We start from the raw sequence: 8,677 nt of genomic DNA on the forward strand, positions 1-8,677 counted from the left end.
TAAATCTACCTGACAACTTCACAAAAAAGCATTCCAAAAATGTGTGCATACTTTTAGGCGGATATATAAATCACGATAAAATTCCTTAAATTGCTACTATTATTTCCAATATAGATCGTACTCATAATCTTAATTAGTCGAAAATAAAATTTGCCAACAAAATATGGATTATTCTGAAATTGGCACAACAAAAAATATTAATGGAGTAAGAAAAAAAAAACCACCATGGTAACGATTCCAGTGATGCGTATCCATGAAGGTGGGAAAATTGACTTCAGCGGAAATTATCTTTATTTGCTACAGCCTACATATTTCTAATATTTTCTAATTTATTTTTGTTTTATGTTGGGTTTAACATTTACTTGTATTTTTTTTTTTTGTTTTGTTAATTTAAAAAATATTCCATAGCATTTATTTTTTTTTTGTAACTTTCTCTCATTTGCATGAATTTTACCGTATTTTGAAATTTATGTGTTTTTTAAATATTTGATTTATTTTTTTTTATTCACAATTTTATATTTTAGTTTTTCATTTTCCTATATTATTCCTTTATTTATGACCGATTTTTTATTCGTTATTATTTTTTTCGCTCTTATAATCACTACATTTGCATATCTGTTTTCATCACTGTTCACATTCTACATAATGACACTTGCAGCATGCACAAACACACAAATATTCAAATTGTGGATATCACTGCCATCACCATTGGTGTACGCACTCATCACTTTCGCCTAACGGTATCTGGGTAACAATGATGCTTGTGTAATGGCTTAAAGTATGTTAGACATTGCTTTTTGATGTTTCACTTGTAGTGCGAGAGAGAGAGAGATGCTGTCGCTGCTATTCAAAATGTTAACGACACCACAAAATATATAGCGAAAGATTTTGTTGTTTATTTGAGAGCATATACATACATATGGGTAAAGGGGGGAGGTCATAACGAATACATGACTCGAGGAATAGCAAATAAAACTTATTTGTTTGAGTTTTAGAGATCCACTTAATAAAGGAAATTAATGTATATTTTAAAATTTTTGTTAAATAGTTTATAAATATCTTAAAATTTCACTTTGTTTTCTTGTTATTTTGGTTTCCTCTTATTTATGTTTATTCATAATATTTTTTTGAAAATCTCTAAACAAAGACTGGCTTTATAATGGACCTGTTTATGTATTCTTTGTTTTTGTGCTCTCTCTCTCTTTCTCTCTCTCTTTTTTATCAATGTGTAGGTGTTTAGCCTTAAAACATAGCGAATAATTACAAAAACAAGCGAGATAGAGAGACTAAGAGACACAGAGAAAGCAAGCTGTATAAAAACCCCTGAGAGCTAAAGACAGAGAGAGAGAGACTTTTATTACAAGACGTCAATGATTTTAAGGAACTTAACGAAACATTAAAATGAAATCCGTTAATATTTTGACGAAGCTCTTTTACTCCACCTCTCAAATTCGGTTTTACGAAACAAACGCACGCACACACACACATGCATATACAAAATCATATGCATAAAATAGAATTCCTTTGTATGTTCAGTATATTTACGTATACATACATACACATTCACAATTCAATATTCACATAAAATCTTGAAAATTAATATTCAAGAATTTTTAATGTAATCCTTGCATAAGGACCTTAGCGTTTTTGTTCTTCGTAGACTTTTTGTTTATTTCTTTGTGAGCTAACGTTTTAGAATAGGATTTTTGATGAGATGTTTCAGATGTTATTGTGTACATGTGTGTGTGTGTGTATGTTGATTTTGTTGGTTCGTCCTTTGGACCAGCTTCAGCTTAGTTTTTCCTTCTTCGTTTTTCTGTTTCAAGTTCCTAGGGAAGGCAGGCGAAATGCAAAAAAACCACGCCTTAATTTTTAATTAAGCTCCCGGAATATTTATTAAAATCCTTCGAAATCTTGGGTCCACAAATTGTTTTTGGCGAATTCTACTAAGAGCCAACTCCTTTTTTATGTGTTTCAGTAAAACCCCTGCGCGTTTAGTTTTTATCCCGAAATGATGAAGATGAAAAAAAGAAGTATACATATAAACTTTTTCCCATGGAATATTAAAAGAAATCGGACTTCTTTTCACCTTTTAACTCGTTGCGATTCTTAGCTAGGTAGGATAACATTCGAGATTTTAGTTGTCGTATTTTCTTATTTAATAAAATATATTTTTTTTCTTAGTAAAAGAAAAACATTTTTTTCGCTTTGATGATGTGATGTGGGGATTTTCTTTTTGTCTACTCCTTGGGTGTGTTACTCGAGACTTTTTCGGTTTAAAATTTAAAATTTAGCTTTATTTTTTCTTATATTGATTTTTTTTTTAGGATTTTTTCATCACTTCTCTTCGCCCAAAAGTAAAAAGATTTTTTTTTGGGGAATTATACAGATTTTTTTCTAGATGTTTTTGTTATCCCAAAAGAAGTCGTTTATCTTACAACACTGCACACAACCGTCGTCTATGAAATTCGTTAAATGTTTGCTACTGCTCTTTCTGGCACACGACAATGGATGCTGGCTGGATGCTGATACTTGTTTTGTCACTGGATAAGTGTGTGTGTGTGTATGTTTCATATTTTTCTCTCTCTCTCAGCACTCAGCTGTGTTCTAGCTCAGAGTAAACAGTCACAAAGGGAGAAACCAAGGAAAAGGGCCAGAGACCCAGAGAACTCTTATGTGTTGTTTGGACTACCGTTAAACAACTGTTATGGACCTCATATTGTTTTTTTTTTCTTTCATTATTTTATTTTGTTATCCAAACAAAACAATTTAATAATTTCTATTATGTGTTCAACCCATCTTTCTTTTGATTCCTTTGAGGAGGTTCATGGAATAATCATTAAAATATTTATGTGCAATACCTCCATATTGTGAGCGTTTCTAGTAAATCGAATATTTAATAGGAATAAACCTTCTTCACATCCTAATCTCACAACCATAACACATTCACCATCCAAGGGGAGGAGGGATGGCAAAAACAACGAACATTTAAATCTAGGTTCTTGCCTCGGGGGACTTTCACTGGAACAACAACTAAATACGAAAATTCGTTTGTTTCATTTTTCTAGTCAGCCTCCTTTTGCGCTCTCATGACATCTCCCCTGACAGTTTTAATGTTGATTTGCCAACAGTGTTGCCACTGTGTGTGAATATCACCTGTAGACGCACTTAGATTTGGCCTAAATAAATAGAAAATCGGTATGCTTGACCCAAGAAAACCCCTATTATAAGATTTGGAAAAATAACAAAGAAGAGAAATGTAATCATACACTGTAAATAAAGATCTACAAAAACCATGATTTTTCTTCTAAATAGCGAAACTTTTTCATTACCATTAAAAAGTTTAAATTTTTGTTTAGTGATACCTCTCAAATTTTTTCAAAAATTCATAGATGATAGAACTCCAAAAGCATATTACAATAACAATTTCGTTTCCTGACCGGTTATACGGGTAGGGTAAATAAATAATAGAATTATTTATGAAGCTCTACTAGAACAGGGAAATATTAACCGATTTATATCCATAGGGGAATTTTTTTTTTTTTCAAATCACGCGACTCACTAAACTCCGGTTCCCATAACCAGTTTAAAACGGGATCTTATTTACTCTACAAACAGTTGCCACTCGAGCCAAAAATTAGAGGTACATTTTACCAAATAACTATCAAACAAAAAATCTTATTTCTCAAAATTGTATTTCTATAGAAAATTTTACCAAAATTTTATTTCTATAGAGAATTTTGTCAAAATTTTATTTCTATACAGAATGTTGGAACAATTTTATTTCTATAGAAATTTTTGTAAAATTTTATTTCTATAGATAAATTAGTAAAAATGTCATTTCTATAGAAAATTTTCTCAAAATTTTATTTCTATAGACAATTTTGTCAAAATTTTATTGCTATAGAAAATTTTGTCAAAATTTTATTTCTACAGAAAATTTTATTTCTATAGAAAATTATGTCAAAATTGTATTTCGTTTTGTTTGTTATTGTTGGTTTTCTCTTCAATCATTATTGTTGGTTTTGATTTCAGCTTAAAACCATGCATTGACTAAACTACAAGTGTAGCTTAACTAACAGAGGAAAAGTATGCTTGTCAAATTTATTTGGGCAAAGCCCTATATACTGCAAGATGGTTGCATGTACAGCTGTTTCGGAATTACCACATTCCTAATCAGCATCCTCTACTTGCAGCAAAACTATCAAACTATTATCAGAATAAATTCGGGTAATTCACTCAACCCAAAGTGAACTACACTTGAATCTTCTGAAAAAAGGTTTGATAGTCGGCTACTGCCTAAACAAATTTGCATGCACATCTCTATTCCTTTGCCAAACTCGAATCATCGATTTGAATGTAGTTGGCTGGGTTTGTTTTTGAGCGTGCTTCCTCTATCTTCATTCGTTTTCTATTTATATAGAAATTTTATTTTTATTTCTATAGAAAATTTTACCAAAATTTTATTTCTATAGAAAATTTTGTCAAAATTTTATCTCTATACAGAATGTTGTGACAATTTTATTTCTATAGAAAATTTTGTAAAAATTTTACTTCTATAAAAAATTTTGTCAAAATTTTATTTCTATAGAAAATTTTGTCAAATTTTTATTTCTATAAAAAATTTTGTCAAAATTTTATTTCTATAGAAAATTTTGTCAAAATTTTATTTCTATAGAAAATTTTGTTCAAATTTTATTTCTATAGAAAATTTTGCCAAAATTTTATTTCTATAGAAACTTTTGTCAAAATTTTATTTCTATAGACAATTTTGTCAAAGTTTTATTTCTATAGAAAATTTTGTCAAAATTTTATTTCTATAGAAAAGTTTGTCAACATTTTATTTCTATAGAAAATTTTGTTCACATTTTATTTCTATAGACAATTTTGTTCAAATTTTATTTCTATAGAAAATTTTGTCAAAATTTTATTTCTATAGAAAATGTTGTCAAAATTATATTTCTATAGAAAATTTTGCCAAAATTTTATTTCTTTAGAAAATTTTGCTAAATCTTATTTCTTTAGAAAATTTTACCAAAATTTTATTTGTATAGAAAATTTTGTCAAAATTTTATTTGTATAGAAAATTTTGTCAAAATTTTATTTCTATAGAAAATTTTACCAAAATATTATTTCTTTAGAAAATTTTGTCAAAATTTTATTTCTATAAAAAATTTTGTCAAAATTTTATTTCTATAGAAAATTTTGTCAAAATTTTATTTCTATAGAAAATTTTGTCAAAATTTTATTTCTATCGAAACTTTTGTCAAAATTTTATTTCTATCGAAACTTTTGTCAAAATTTTATTTCCATAGGAAATTTTGTCAAAATTTTATTTCTATAGAAAATTTTGTCAAAATTTTATTTATATAGAAAATTTTGTTCAAATTTTATTTTTATAGAAAATTTTGTCAAAATTTTATTTCTATAGAAATTTTTGTCAAAATTTTATTTCTATAGATAATTTTGTCAAAATTTTATTTCTATAGATAATTTTGTTAAAATTTTATTTCTATAGAAAATTTTGTCAAAAGTATATTTCTCCTATTTGCAAAATCTACCAAAACATAAAGAATTCTGCCAATCTACCAAACAGTAAAAATCTACAATTTTTGATAGAATTCTACCAACTGTGGCAAGCGTGACTAATATAATAATGTAATATTCCATAAACATTTCATGAAGTCGGCGGGGTTCTCCCCTCTTGTCTAGATCTTTAAAATGCAAATGTCCCATTAAACTGAGTTAATTTTGTCATTGCTTCAGTCATGTTATAATTGGCATAGGTAATTGATATTATCATTTCCTAGGCTATCTCAAACGATCGATAAATTAATAATTGATAAAAAAAGAAAATTGTTTTCAGTTTGGTTCCATCGCATAATCTCAGGGGATTACTCTTAACCCATTACAATATCATAAAATAGGAGAACCAATTTATGGCCATTCTCAATATTTTGCTTGGAGAAGTTAAATTGACACTTACAGTAGTTACCATTTCCAAGAAAAAAAATATTTAAAAAAAATTATTTCCAACTTAAAGAAATTCAAAAATAAAATCCAACTTTCACATAATTAAATTTTGTTTCCTTATGATATGAATCTAAAACTGAATTCTTTTAGTCCATAAAAACTCTTAAATCTTCATTTCTGGCAACACTTCTCACACGTCACACATTCTAACTTTAACATACCAAATTACAAGAGTACATGGTTTGTGTTTGTTGTTGTTGTTTTTGCTGTTTTTATTTCCCATCAAACGATGGTTTCTAACAGATGATTTATTAACGAAACATTCTGTGATGCTGTAGCCGAAGTAAACTCCCCCTTTTAGATATACCAAGCACCAAATAAACTTCCCCAATTTTGAAACAACAACAACAACCACCTTAACCATAGTCATTTCCACATAATATCACACAAAAGCATTGTTACGTTCATAGTCAACACATTTTATTCTATGGTAATTTAGGTAACACACACACACACACCCATTCCTCTTCTCTTTAGAAAGGACAAAATATTCACCATACCATCATCATCGCCCGTTGTTAATACAGTTCACGTGTATATCTAATTCGTAGTGAATGAGTGTATGTTTGTGTGTGTGAAAGTATCTCACAAAGAAACGGTATGACAATATTTACATCGCTCCTTCAAGATGAGAAATAACAACACCACGAAAGAGTAGAATAAAAATTATATAGATATTTTGATAATACAAAAAAAATGCAAAACAAAAACAAATATGTGACATGGAAACTGCGCTTGCTCTCTATACACATTAGAGGTGTGCACGTGACACGAAATTGTCATGACTCACGCTCATGGCGACAGCGTGAGTGTGAGTGAGCGTGATTAACAAACCGAAATGTTGTGCGTGAGCGTGAGTCACGAAACTATCATCTTCGTGAATGTGCGTGAGTAAAGATTTACGCTCACGAAAATAATCCCACTCACCAACATAAAACGCTTAAGAGTTAAATTAATTTGCAATTTTAGTGACATCTGGGATGTTAAGAGTGTAATAACGCTCTCGATTTTAATAATGCTCATGTTTTCAGACACGTCGCTAAGGTAAATTACTCAAAAATTGTTCATGAGTCACGATATTTTTCGAGAGTCACGGCATTTTTCGTGATTCGCGACATTTTCGTGCGTGAGTGTGCGTGAGTACAAATTTTTTTCGTGAGTGTGCGTGAGCGTGAGTCCTACCAAACCATATCATGCGGGAGTGTGAGTGCGTAAGATTTTTCCGTCGTGAGTGTGCGCGAGCGTGAGTTAACTATTACTCACGGGCACACCTCTAATACACATCACACATATAAAGTGTCATTTCATTCCTTTACATATTCCATGGGGATGAAGATTGTAACCATGCGTATGTATGTGTGTGTGTTTTTTTGCTTGAGAGAGAGCTTAAATTTATATGAGAGATCCCAATAAACATATGACGATAATTTAACCCTTTAACGAAATATGTGATGGTATCAAGAGAGATTATAAGATCATAAACAGGACATACAATTCATTTACTTTAATCGATCTATATGTATTATAGAGGCAAAAGCATAAAATTTCGATATAAAGTTTTTTTTTCGAAGTTTTCAAACAAAAGAGGCGATCACTGTTACGATATTATGCATTTAAAATGCTAGAATTCTTGCTGTTTTGGTAGTTTTTGCAAACTGGTCCTTTTTGATAGGAATGAAATTTTGACAAATTTTTCTATAGAAATAAAATTTTGACAAAATTTTCTATAGAAATAACATTTTGACTAAATTTTCTATAGAAATAAAATTTTGACAAAATTTTCTATAGAAATAAATTTTTTACAAAATTTTCTATAGAAATAAAATTTTTACAAAATTTTCTATAGAAATACAATTTTGACAAAATTTTCTATAGAAATAAAATTTTGACAAAATTTTTTATAGAAATAAAATTTTGACAAAATTTTCTATAGAAATAAAATTTTGACAAAATTTTCTATAGAAATAAAATCTTGAAAAAATTTTCTATAGAAATAAAATTTTGAAAAAATTTTCTATAGAAATAAAATTTTGAGAAAATTTTCTATAGAAATAAAAATTTGAAAAAATTTTCTATAGAAATAAAATTTTGACAAAATTTTCTATAGAAATAAAAATTTAACAAAATTTTCTATAAAAATAAAATTTTCACAAAATTTTCTATAAAAATAAAATTTTGACAAAATTTTCTATAGAAATAAAATTTTGACAAAATTTTCTAAATATATCAAAGGAACATTTTGGTCATAACATTCATCAATATTTGGATATGCGGAAACTCTGTGTAAAATGGGTGCCGCGCGAGCTCACATTTGACCAAAAACAACAACGTGTTGATGATTCTGAGCGGTGTTTTCAGCTGTTAACTCGTAATACACCCGAGTTTTTCCGTCGATATGTGACAATGGATGAAACATGGCTCCATCACTACACTCCTGAGTCCAATCGACAGTCGGCTGAGTGGACAGCGACCGGTGAACCGTCTCCGAAGCGTTGAAAGACTCAGAAGTCCGCTGGCAAAGTAATGGCCTCTGTTTTTGGGATGCGCATGGAATAATTTTTATCGATTATCTTGAGAAGGGAAAAACCATCAACACTGACTATTATATGGTGTTACTGGAGCGTTTGAAGGTCGAAATCGCGGC

Source organism: Haematobia irritans, chromosome 4 (assembly GCF_050003625.1).
Source record: "Haematobia irritans isolate KBUSLIRL chromosome 4, ASM5000362v1, whole genome shotgun sequence".
In the NCBI taxonomy this organism is placed as follows: Eukaryota; Metazoa; Arthropoda; class Insecta; order Diptera; family Muscidae; genus Haematobia; species Haematobia irritans.